This window comes from Thamnophis sirtalis, unplaced genomic scaffold, assembly GCF_051295495.1.
Source record: "Thamnophis sirtalis isolate CommonGarterSnake01/CBP01778 unplaced genomic scaffold, rThaSir2_p1.2 scaffold_12, whole genome shotgun sequence".
NCBI lineage: Eukaryota > Metazoa > Chordata > Lepidosauria > Squamata > Natricidae > Thamnophis > Thamnophis sirtalis.
This window is the reverse complement of record NW_028261392.1, coordinates 21,055,000-21,068,814: the sequence shown is the minus strand read 5'-3', so window position 1 is coordinate 21,068,814 and position 13,815 is coordinate 21,055,000. Positions and strand designations below refer to the sequence as shown.

The following is a 13,815-nucleotide window of genomic DNA, read 5'->3' as shown; positions in this document are numbered from 1 at the left end:
ACATCATCACAAGGTAATGAGAAATCCACGTGTTTATATTGAAGCCTTTATATTGACCAGTCCTTTATAAGTAGCCCTTCTTTCCTTCTTTCCTTCCTTCCTTCCTTCCTTCCTTCTTTCCTTTTCGATAATATCTTGTTTCTTGTTTAGGGGCACATACACATACAGTATATTTAAGGTTTCAAAAACAATTGTTATCCTGCAGAGCATTAAAAAGAATTTAGAACCCACATTAAGTGAAGCAAATATTGTATTTAACCTCCACTAGTGGGCTTCATGATTTGAAAACAACAGCAAATTGAAGCATGTTTAGAAGAGCTCTGTCAAGTTGACCAAGATCCAGAAACTACAACTGTGAAAAATGACTAACGGATCTAGAAATGTTTGGTTTGCAGGAGAAACATGACAGCAGTATTTAAATTGTTATCACCAGGGATTGAGGATTTATTGGCTTTTTTACTGGGGTTATCTTTCTCTTTCTCCCTTAGATAACCCCAGTACAAATACTTTGGCCACCAAATAAGAAGGAAGGACTCACTGGAGAAGAGCCTAATGCTGGGAAAGTTTGTGGGCAAAAGAAGAAGGAGATGACAGAGAATGAGATGGCTGGATAAAGTCACTGAAGCAGTAGATGTGAGTTTAAATGAACTCCAGAGAATGGTAGAGAACAGGAAGGCCTGGAGGAATGTTGTCCATGAGGGTTGCGATGGGTCGGACATGACTTTGTAACTAACAACAACTCAGGATATATCCCTGTAATTCATCTAGAGTTTCCAAGAGTGCGTTGGGTGGACCTATAAATTTTCTTAATAATAAATAAATATCTCAAGGGGCATCATACAATTTCCCATTATCTCAGAGGGCAAGAGCAGAACTTATGAGTTAAAACTATGCAGAACAAAGTTTATGGTAGACATCAGGAGAAACTTCTCAAAAGTAGAAGAGGCTGCCAGGTGATAGGATGAGTTCTCCTTTTCTTCAAATCTTCAAAGAGAGGCCAAACAGCCAACTGTGGGAAAAATTCTAATCCATTTGCATAAAATGGGGCTGGAGTAGCTGATTTCTAGTGTTCTTTCCAACTCTATGATTCTTTCATTCCTCCTGTTCTCAACAACTCTATCTATATGTGAAATTCCTCTCTCAGAACATTATCCCATAATGCTTATGAATGGAATTGTAATTTCATGATACCTTATAAGATAATAAAATAAAATTGGTTCATTTAGAAGTTTTCACATGGAGCACAGAGTTCAGCTTTTGCTATAAACTATAAACTCAAACAGCTATTGCTTTGGTCTTTCTAGGCACATACTGATGCCCTTTCAACTCCAAGCACATATATTTTATTGATCATACTTTTAGTCACAAAATTAATCTTTCATTTCATTTATTAAATGAAGTTTAATTAATTTTGCATGTAATGTTCTATTATATTTTAATTTTGTCTTCACAAAGCATCTTAGGAGCAGTGATTTCTAGGAAGCAAAAGATAATGATTATTCCCATTTCAGATATGGAAACTTATAGATGAGGAACTGAATTTTACTTGAATGCTGGCAATGACCAGGAAATTTTATTATAGGTATCTAAGGGCCATAAGCTAGCTCAGGGACCACAAGAGCAAACTGTGTTGCATACAGCTCAATCCTTCAAAGTCCTCCTATCTTCCACTCTCATTACCTGAGGCAGCTGTCTCACTTGGTTAATTATAAGACCGGCCTTGCTGCAAACATGATGGCCTCAGGGCTTGATCACAATTTTTGAAAGCCTTGTCCATAGCTATCACCTTCAAAATAGGCTGCATGATGAATGAACAATCAAGTAAACATTCCCTCAACTTGAACTAGATTCCTAGGAATTACACATCTATTTTCCTTGGCAGTGATGCAGAGTTCACCTGTCAGGGTTCCAAATAACATCCAAAATTAAATCAGAGTCCAAGCAAAATATTGCTCAAAGTTCCAATTTATTAAGAGAGTCATGTTGGCACATCTGAGAAACCCCGAATCTGAAAGCTTCCTGGTTTTCCCCACTTAGTTGAAAGTTCAAGATCCTGCCCCCACACCCACAAGTCCATCATGTGGTCCATCTTCCACTGCAATGTTGGCAGTTCCACCCATCCAGTCACAGTCAGGTGCAGAGACAAAGGATGACCTTGGCAATCTAAAAGGAATTTTATTTTGGTTGCATCACGTCCTACTTCTTACTATCCCCCTCCCATTTCTTCACTATAGAAACAGCATAGTAGATAGAGATCAGTGACGTGCAGTGACGGTTACCATTGGTGAGGCAAGCCTGCAGCAGCGGCGAGAAGCAACATCCCCGGCACTGTGTCCGACAGGCGTCTCGCATTTATGACGGACATAAACACGAGACGCCTGTCTGACACAGTGGCAGGGGTGTTGCTTCTCGCCGCCGTCACGCTCCACCGCCTTGCCCCCCGCCTCCTCCGATGAACAATCCTGCTGCCCCGGCCTGCAGCCAGCCCACCCACCCCTCGCCCGACCTGCTCTCTGCCTGGACTCACCGCTCTCCTCCTCCTCCTCCTCCTCCTCCTCCTCCTCCTCCTCCTCCTCCTCCTCCTCCTCCTCCTTGTCCCCGCTCGGTGCTGCGCTGGCTGCAGGCCAGGGCATCAGGATTGTTTGTCAGAGGGGGCAGGGGGGCAAGGCAGTGGAGCGCGAGGGTGGCAAGAAGCATCTCAGATGGAGCCGGGACACCCAGAAGGCAAGCCGGCACTTTGGCATGCCTTTAAGTGCCGGCTTGCCTTCCGGGTGTCCTGGCTCCATCTGAGATGCTTCTTGCCGCCGTCGCGTTCCACCGCCTTGCCCCCCCGCCTCCTCATACAAACAATCCTGCTGCCCCAGCCTGCAGCCAGCCCACCCACCCCCGCCCGACCTGCTCCCTGCCTGGACTCACCGCTCTCCTCCTCCTCCTCCTCCCCACTCGGTGCTGGGCTTTAAAGGGGTCTCCCCTCCCCAGCCAGACAGCCCACCCAGCCAATTCCTCCCCTCACCACCACTGTGTCCAACAGGCCAGGTGTCTCACGTTTATGGCGGACATAAATGCAAGACGCCTGGCCTGTTGAAACACAGCGGCGAGAACGTCCCTGCCGCTTCCGTGCTCCGCTGCCTCGCCCCCTGCCTCTTCCGACCCCACCGCTGTGAAGAAAGAAAAAACACACACACACAAACCTCACAATAAAAAATATTTTTTTTATTAAATTACAAATTACAAATTAAATTACAATAAATTTGAATCCCCCCCTCCCTCCGTCTGATCCACCTTTTCCAGCTGTGGAAACTCTCTCAACTCTCCTCTTGTCCGCCCAATGTAAGCGTGCTCAATGTAAGCGTGCTCATAAGGCATGATTCGCTGCTCCCCGATCAGGAGGCGGGAGAATCAGTGCCTCTTTTGCATATGAAAGTGTTCGGTTTTTAACTCCTCCTTAACTTTTAAAAGGCGAACAATTCCTTAGGCAAAAGAGGCCCCGGGTTCTCTGGCCTCCTCCCATAGTTAACACTGAGAGCAGACACCAAGCCACTGTGACTTTGAATCTGGTAGCAACTACCCTGGCTTTAATTATTTAAAAAAAATTATTTAAAATTCTTCCTTTCCCTCAGGAGACTGGTGAGGCCCCGCCTCCCCTGCCTCTAGTGACTGCACGTCCCTGATAGAGATGTGGCTGGCCAAAGATCCCAAAAGGAACCGACTGCATGCCTGACATTACCACTGATTCCTTTGGTGGTGGTGTTTTCCCACTTCCCCAATCCATCCATTCTGGAAGTCTTCTATCTAAGTACTAAGTAGCTCCAACCTTTGCTTAGCTTTAACTGAAATCAGCCAAGATCGTTTTGTCACTTGTTTGGCCTCGTGTCATTTTCAATTCATATTTGTGGAATAAAAAGACATGGCAGGTTCTCTATGTTGAAGGAAAAAAGGGGGTTTAGAAAATGTGTAACGCTATCCATAGACTCTGTTTGGAGTGAGGCTTGAAGCCACGTCCAGTCTCATTGCTCATTCTAGCTGTATTACAGCAGAGTTTGAGAAGTAGATGATAAAAAAGGCAGCATTTGATAAAATGTCTGCCGGTATGGGCAAGGAACAGAAGTCTTCTGGGAGACATTCCCTGAATATATGTTGCAAGAATCACAAATTCAAGAGTAGCTTTGGTAAACAAATATTTACGAGGCAAACGTATCTGTCAAAGGGATACGATTCAGAGCCCAGGCTTCGAGAGAAATGGACTTATGGGCTCTCAAGTTTAGCTGGGAGTACATGTTGATTTTCATTCTGCATTATTAAAAAAGAGATGCTTGACATATTTGAGAATAGAGATTTATATGTATTTTGAGCCAAAGTAACGGAGAGAACTATATATCACCGGAATCAATCTGCAAGTTCTTTTCTGTCAGTCTGCAGGGGCAATATTGTTAGAAAATGTAGCTTTACAGTTCGAATGAGGCATTATGAGAAGAGTGATGTGTGGTTTGCCCTGAAAATAATAAGTAATGCTGCCTTCTTTGGGAATTTAATAAAATCAAAAGGAAAATACTCTACACTGACATTGGTGAGCCCAAGTCTTCCGATAATTGACTCAGGCTTGAAAAAAGCCCTTATGTCATCCTTATAGCATCAATTGAACAATCCATTAATTTGTAATAGACAAAATTGTTCTGATCCATTCCTAATTGGAATCCAAATGTGGAATAGAGTGGACTGGGAAATGGTTTCCTGATTATTTGGGAATGGTCTGGTCCTATTAGACCCAAGGAAGTGGACAGGCTCCTCAATGCTTGTATAAGCAAAGTATAATCACCTGTCAATTATATCCCTGTCTCTTCTAGCTGGTGAAAACCTTTAGGATGGTGACTGCCCGGTGGTTTCAGACAGTGATAAATTCTTCACTGCAAGAGGAGATGTCAGATCAAAGGTCAAAGGTCAAAGTCCATCTCTTGATCCCATCTGCCTGAACAATTTTCATCCAGTTTCTCACCTTCCCTTTTTAAGGAAGGTGGTAGAAAAAGTGGTGGCATGGCAGCTTCAAAGAGTTTTGGATGAAATGGATCATCTGGCCCCGTGGTGTGTTCCGGCTGAGACTACTGCCGGTTCACTCAGGGACGCACTTTCCATCCTTCTGAGGTTGGCAAAATGAGGATCTAGATTGTTGGGGGCAATATGCTGACTCTGTAAACTGCTTAGAGAGGGCTTTAAGCACTGTGAAGTGTTATATGTCTAAGTGCTATTGTATTGTGTTATTGTATTGTATTGTATTGTGCTGCGCTACACTACACTACATTACATTATAGTATATTATATTATAATTTTTTGAACAAATATCTCAGTGGGAAAGCATTTGGGGACCACATCTTTCAAAGGAGTCGTCCGAAACACCGAAAGAGGCAAAGACTTTGAGCAGCTGCTCAATTAATAGGTGCCCATGTTGCAACCTATACAAATGGGACAAAATCCGTCTACAAAGGATTGTGGATACATTACATTTGTCTTCACATAACACGGGGTGGGCAATTTGCCAAATTTAGTAAGGAGCAGTTGCAATGCAAACAATATGATTCATTTGCTTATTATCCAACTTGTCTTTGTCATCTGAAAATCCCATTCCTCATTAAAGGAGGCGGGGAGGGGGAGGAAGAACATCTGATCTGCACTGAAATCTCATGCTTTTTCCAACAGACGAAATGCGTTTTTAAAGGATTTGTAAAAGAGCCACATACCAAGGCTTAGAAAAATTAGGAAAAGCCTGGTTCACTGTGTTTGGCTTTTGAGATTTTTGCATGTCACACAATCTGCTCAGAGGATCGCTAGGTGAAGCCAATTTTCAACCTATCTAACAAAAGTGAATGAGAAAAGTGGAAGACGTGGAGTGCTATTCACAGCAGCCAGCAGCAACGTAAACCTTCTAGTTTGAATTCAGAAGCAGCAGGTAAAAATCTTTGCGGGGCGAAATGGATATTTTTACTTTGTTCTCATTAATACAAGAACAATGTCTACTTCTAGCCTAGTTCAAAGCCTATTTTACTCTTTTTACCTTTTCCATTGAAACTGGGACAATTATCTACCTACACTGATTTCAATAAAGCAGAATACTTTGTGTTCCATTAAGAGATGTAAAAAGGCCAATACTGTATAGGCGAGATCACATTTCACTTATCAAGCAAAGACATTCACACTTATATTTTTAGCTGACATTTTTAATCTTGGGTTCAGCTGAGCACGTACAAGAGCTATTAGGGGGGGAAAAAAGTCTTGCTTGGTCTCGTCCCCTGAAAAAAAATATCTAACAGAAAACAGCAGTGATTCTCAGTTCCAGGGGCCTTCACTTGGAATTGAAATGTCAGAAATGGGACTGTAATGTAGCATTTATCTGTTGAGACACTTCAGAGCATGAAACCTTAGTGGCGCCCTAAGAATGAGATGTTTTAACATTTGTCACCACAGAGGCTCATAGACAGCTCAGAAAATCTGACGGCATGAAAATATACCACCAGAGTGTCTAAAAAAGACTTGTGGGTGGTGGTGGTGAGGTATCAGTCAGTCAAAAAGTGTAGTGAAATGTTCAAGGTCATAGAATGGCAGCCTGTTTAAAAGGAGTGGGCATTTTGTTTGGCTCTGTCTTGTTTAAGGGATGTGCGATCACAACTCGCAATCCAAAGCTTTTTAGCAAACTTAATAGTCAAAGGGGATGGCAAGAAGTCATGTTCTAGACCACGTGTGTCAAACTCGCCATGTCACATTGCTGGCACGTGATGTTTCATGATGGTTTTCCCCTTCCCAGAGCTGAGGTGGGCGTGGTCTATGTGAGACGCATCTGGCCCACAGGCCGCCAGTTTGACACCCCTCTCCTAGACCAAGAAAACCAAGGGTAGGAAGAAACAGAGCGATTGCACAATAAAGAGATCTTATAGTAGGGCAGAACTTAATTCTGACACTTTGAGCATGTTACTCTGACACCCCATCCTTGTGTGAGAGGCTTATATTTCCATTCCACTATCAGCTCCTCGGACAGCAAAGGTGACTAACAAGGAAGCGCTGGAGCACATAACATGTCATTAGAAGGCAAAATCACAAAACCCTTGTGTCTTACTTACTTTGCCTATGACATGCAGGGAAATTCACTGGAGAAAGCAATTGGAAGAGTTAGCAGTAAAAGGAAACCAGGCCATCAAGGAACATGTGGCTGGACACCATGAAAGCTGACATCAACTGTAGCATAGAAACAGTCAAAGAAATAGTGTAAGATCGGAAGATGTGGAGAGACCTGATAGAATGGCCAAGAGTCAGGCTCAACTGAATGGATAACATCCTCACCTTCTATCGTCAGCAAGAGAGATGCTGTAAATGGTTAGGATCAGTAACGGTATCCTATTTTCTTCACTACTGGTGTGGTGCACATGTCTGGGCATGCGCAGAACCTTCTGTGCATGTGCAGAAGGTCCGTGATGACATCTGGGTGGGTGGGCGAAGCCTCGCGCTGCCGCCACAACCAGTTCGCCTGAACCGGTACAAACCGGCAACATACCACCTCTGGTTAGGATCAGAGCACTAGTTTTAGCGGGACTTGAATAAACAGGCGAGACATCTCTGACTAACTTCATGTGTTATCTCTTTCATCTTGCCAATGAAAGCATCTGCACTGTTGAATTATGTACTCCCCAAAAGCCCATCCAAGTGAGGTGCACAGATTGAGGCTTATATAAAACATGAATTTAAGAGCTAATTTGCCTTCAGTCTCTTAAAAGCAACGTCTGACTGTAATTGAGGCTAAGATGTCACCATTAAAAAAAGGGGAGAGCCCCAGTGTGAACAAAAAGACTAAAGAGGGTATGTTTGGAGAGTGTTACTGAAACTAAGGAGTATGATACATACTCAGTTTTAAAATGAAAATCTTGAGTTTAGAGGTGACAAAGGACAAATCCCTTTTGGCCCATTTTCAGCTGCTGTTCCATATACAGATGGGGATAATATAAATAACTGTTTTTTTTTCATAAGTGCTTCTTGTGGCTCTCATGTGGCTAGTGTCAAACCTAGATTATTACAGGCTAATCTGGAACAAATTGCTTTTACTTGTCCTTACTTGATCACTATCTAAGCCATTATTTATCAGATGTTCAGCCAGGATACAAAGCAGGAAATTGACTTTTGATGTGGATTCTTTAGCAGGCTAATCCAGAGCTGATTACAGATAGAAGTAGGAGCCAATTACTTGATAAATCTTTAAATGCTGGCTCAGCTATGCACAAGCCAATATTACATGTCCTAAATTTATTTGTGAGTATATAAAAGTAAAGGTAAAGGTTCTCCTTGCACATATGTGCTAGTCATTCCCAACTCTAGGGGACAGTGCTCATGTCTATTTCAAAGCCGAAGAGCCAGCGTTGTCCAAAGACGTCTCCATGGTCATGTGGCCAGCATGACTAAATGCTGAAGGCACAAGGAACACTGTTACCTTCCCACCAAAGGTGGTCCCTATTTTTCTACTTGCATTTTTACATGCTTTCGAACTGCTAGGTTGGCAGAAGCTGGGACAAATAACAGAGCTCACTCCATTACACAGCGCTAGTGATTTGAACCGCTAAACTGCTGACCTTTCTGATCGACAAGCTCAGCATTTTAGCTATTGAGCCACCGCATCCCTATATATATATACTTTCTCTCCCTCTCCCTCCCTCTCCCTCTCTCTCTCTCTCTCTCTCTCTCTCTCTCTCTCTCTCTCTCTCTCTCTCTCTCTCTCTCTCTCCATACATACATACACACACACACACACACACAGACACTGTACACAAACACACACACATATACATATACATTTGAAGCAATAAGTTGATGACATATCTCGATCAAATAGAATTTAGTCCAGTAGTGAAATTCAATTTTTTTTTTTTACTACTGGTTCTATGAGCGTGGCTTGGTGGACGTGGCAGGGGAAGGATATTGCAAAATCTCGATTCCCACCCCACTCCTCGGGGAAGGATACTGCATAATTTCCATTCCCACCCCACTCTGGGGCCAGCCAGAGGTGGTATTTGCCGGCTCTCCGAACTACTCAAAATTTCCGCTATTGGTTCTCCAGAACCTGTCAGAACCTGCTGAATTTCATCCCTGCTTTAGTCTATTTTTTTATATAGAGAGAGCTTGCTCACTGAATGAGCATATAATTCAGCTATGTCTAACGCTGCCCCTCTGACTGTTCCCACAATAACAATTATATGAGAACACTGGGCAAAGTCACCTAGCTTGTGTTTTATATTTGAATTTATTTACAAATGACACAACACAAAAAGAAGGTACCTTTTGTGATTAATGTGGTAATAGGGCTCCACCTCCCCCTTTAAATAACTAAATTAGAATTTTATTCTTGCTTAGAGAAAAAGAGAAATGTCAAAAAGCCTGGGGGGAAATCTCCTTTCCTTCCCTTTTCATTTCTTTTTCTTTTTTATGTGTTTTACTACAGACTGAGCTGCCTCCTCTGAACTCACCCAGAGCTCTTAAGTGTTAAGTAGAAGGCTCCATCCTTGCAGGCTGACACTCCTTATTACAATGACATTTTAATTCAGCCCCCTCAGGCCTTTGCTTGCTAGCCAAGCTTTTTCTTGACTTTTATGAAAAAGTTTTCTTCTTTTCCCTTTTGTGGAAATCATGTTAGCCTGTGTAATATTCCTCCTTGGACTAAAAGCGTGGTAGCTGCATATTGATTTGGATCAGATGGTCAAACTGCAAGAAAACAGCAGCAATCTTCAAGTGAGACATAGTTTCTGAAGTAACAATCTGATTTTACATTGGTTTTCTCGCCCTGTAGCTAAGCAAATAAAATAAAACCAATATTTATTGTTCAAATTGTCTAAAGCTTTCATTCGTCATCATATGGTATGTCACCTCCTCACATCAGAGTTACTAATAAGTGACATTGCAGGTTATAGAGCAGGGAATCTTATTTCAGATTTGTTTTTCCTTGGATTTTTGTGTGTGTTAAGCATAGAAACATGGAGGCAACTAGGTTATTCTTCTAATAAATAATTCCTGATTCCTTGGCTAAGCAGTAATATTTCTGCCTGCATTATTATGTTTCTTTATACGGGGCCTGGGTACTTTACAGCAAAATAGGTTAATAATTAAATTCACTTTCAATAGTCCTCGAGGCTCTCTGAGTTTGGTTGTTTCCTTGCAGATGTTTTGTTGCCAGTGTAAGTAACTTCTCCAGTGCTAGAAAGGAGTGGGATTTGCTGTTGTGTATGGGTGTGTATCGTGTGTGTTGTGTGTCTATGTATGCATGTATGTATCAGGGGTGGGTTCCTGCCAGTTCTTACCTCTTCTATAGAAGAGGTTCCACTAATCTACCATGCCGTTTAGAACCAGTTCCAGCTCCCTTCCTCCGCCTGTCTGCACTGTGCTTGCCCCGCCCACTGCTCACTGATTGGCTGGCTCACCAATTGCCCCGCCCACCTCTAAGAGTCCTATCTAAACCTTAAAGTCTTAAAGCTGTCAAGTTTGAACATCCCTGGGAATTTTTTTTCTAAAGGGTTAGGGGTGCAAGGGTCTTGTAACTTGACAGCTTTAAGACTTGCATGCTTCAAATGCCAGAGTTTCTGAGCCAACATTTTGGTTGCTAAGCAAGGGCGTTGTTAAGTGAGTTTCACCACATTTTACAAGTTGGCCATGCCCACCCAGTCACATGACTGCCAAGCCACTCCCACCAGTCACATGGCCGGCAAGCCATTCCCACAAAGCGGCCACACCTACAGAAGAGGTTCTAAAAGTTTTGAAACCCACCACTGGTATGTATGTATGTATGTATGTATGTATGTATGTATGTATGTATGTATGTATGTTATTAATCCTGGTGTTACTTTCTGCTTATCTGGATGTTGATTGCTGAGAAGGAGGTGTTTTGGTACTTTTGTTTTCTTTTTAGCTTTTTGTTTAGCTCTTTTGAATGGTGTGTAAATGTTATTTATCTCTATGTGTCTCTTGATGGCAGATTTGTATTTGGATTCATACCAGGTTTGTAACAAACCCCACTCCCTTTTGGTAACAAAATAGCTGCAAGCAAAAAAGTTCAGGGAGAACCAAGGTTCCACAATTCCATCCTGAGCTACATATATTCTTTTCTATGGCTATCACTTATAATATTTAGTAATGAGTGGAGAGATTGGATAATGGTATCATCACAGCAGTGTTTCTCTTTGATGTAACTGCCAGAATCTGACAGCGCTGATCTATAGATCTGCCTTCCAAGTTCTAAGCTGAGTTTTGAGCAAGAAAAAACAAAACCAAATGCACAGGTACAGACTAGGTGGAACCTGGCTCAATAGCAGTAACTGTGAGAAGGATCTAAGAATCCTAGTGGACAGACACTTAAATATGATCCAGGAGTGTGCTGCAGCCGCCAAAAAAGCCAATGCAATCCTAGGCTGCATTAACAGGATGGAATCAAGAACACGTAAAGTGTTAGTACTGCTTTATAAAGCATCAATAAGACCATACTTGGAATACTATATCCAATTTGGTCACCACAATATAAAAAAGATGTTGAGACTCTGGAAACAGCGCAGAGAACAGCAAAGATCATTAACAAGCTGGAGACAAAAACATGAAAGTTGCAGGAAAATTGCAGGAATTGGGTATGTCTAGTCTACTGAAAAGAAGGACTAGGGGTGACATGATAGCAGTATTTCAATATTTGAGGAGCTGCCACTAAGAAGAGGAGAGTCAACCTATTCTCCAAAGTACTGAAGACAGGACAAGAAGCAATGGATGAAAACTAACCAAGGAGAGAAGCAACCTGGAATTAAGGAAAAACATCCAACAGTGAGAACAATTAATGAGTAGAACAGCTTGCCTTCAGACATTGTAAGTGCCTCATCATTGGAGGTTTTTAAGAAGAAACTGGACAGTCACTTGTCTGAAATGGTATAGGGTCTTCTGCTTAAGCAGTGGGTTGGACTAGAAGACCTCCAAGGTCCCTTCCAACTCTGTTATTCTATTATTCTGATCTGGGCTTCCTAAATATCCTTCTGTTCCCTCAGTAGCTAAACCTCCATATGTGAAAGATATTTGGTGCAATATGTCTATTCAAAATGGCAACAGAGGCAATACAGAAATGAGTAACTTCATCTCTTGAAAAAAAAATCCCAACTGATAAATTTATTCATTTATTTGCTGATGTTCTTTTGATTTTCCACCTACTATTTCATATGGATTTCAGAATCCACAGTGCTACAATGAATATACTGGAAGACAATTGGCTTCGCAGGTGCTTTCTGCAGAATGTGCATTGATAACACTGTGGGAAATCAGTGCCTTTGGATTTAGGAAACATAAAATGATAGGATCCCAAACCTCCTTCCGTGTTATCCACTCCCAGGAATTAAGTAGCATGTTATAAAAAAATATATATCTTCAACCATTAATTTGTTTCACCAATTTAAGACCAATATGCATTTTTACAATTTTCCATAGTTTTTCAGTTTATCACCAATGTTTACTTGGTATTATATATTAGCTAACTTAAGCTACGTGAAAAATTGTGGTTCATGGATATTTCTTCCACAATATTTATTTTAATATAAAATACTGCCCAGTGAATATTTGTGATGCTGTTTTGTTCCAATGCATTCATGTATACAGGATAGTGTGGTTTATTATCTGCTTTATACAATCTTTGATTTATATAGTGGATTGGTTTATATCCACTAAGCCTTCAAAGTTAATGCTAACCGAAGTATTTTATATTGTGCAAATTTGATCTGACAGGACTTTCTTTTACCTGATCGTGAGACTGTGTGACACATCCAGGCTTGAGTTCAAGATTAGCATCACCACTTTTTAAACAGTGAAAAATCAAAATTTGTTTTGCTTTCCATACTTATAGGAAAGCATAGATGTTCTAACTCAGGCTTCCTTAACAAGCAAGAAGCGGAGTCTTGGTCCCAGCAAATCCCCTTTTATTTACATGACTATGAATGCCTTTCATTCACAGTCCACAAGGATTAGCAAACAGTCTTTCAGAGGATTGTTTATCAAATACGAACCTTATCTCATTTGGCGAGCTGCCAAATAACTAGTTCCAAACGCAGGGCAAGGCAAAACCTGGCACAAAGTCTCTTATAGTTACAAATAGAACTTTTCCCTCTTGACATGACCGAATGAACTTATGGTTTCCTGCAAAAGCCCCCTCCCCATTCGCTCCTCTTTTGTTTCTTATGGGAGGGGCCAATCACCTCCAAGGTGTGGCTTTAATCCCAAGTTGACCCTGTTTTCTTAGTTGTTCTTGTCTTCTGGCAGCTCTGCGCGTGCGCACACTGGGAACAGGCTCCAACTGTTCTTCTGCCTCACTGCTGTGCAACTCCCTCTCTGCCTCCAATGCAGAGCCCTCATCCGAGCTTTCCTCAATCCCCAAAACTGGCCCTTGTTCCTCCCCAACTTCCTCACTGTTTGACTCTGCTGCCGGCTCTGCTGGCTGCCGGTGGGCCATTACAATATATTTATAAAAGCCTAGAGTTGGGAAATAACCCCCCAAAATCAACTAGTCCAACCATTACTTGGTACAAGATCCACTCAAGCATCTCTGAAAGATGACCATCCAACATCTCCTCAAAAAAACCTCTTAGGAATTTAATGTATCATGTATTAAAATAAATTTGTCTTAAAATACCAAATAAACTAATTTTCTCTCATCTCTAAGGGTAAGAAAAATGGAAAAATTTTGCAGTTCTGAAGTCGATTGCTACCCCTATCCTCAAGAGATGTTATAGGAGATGACAGCATTAATTGCTTTCAAGGAGGAAAAAAATTTTTTTG

General features: G+C 41.8%; 1 long non-coding RNA gene across 2 annotated transcripts in view; it reads right to left on the bottom strand.

Annotated features, from left to right (window-relative positions):
- The window catches only part of LOC148043268 (uncharacterized), a 126,029-nt gene that overhangs the window by 94,377 nt on the left and 17,837 nt on the right, over positions 1-13,815 (bottom strand). The window lies entirely within an intron of this gene.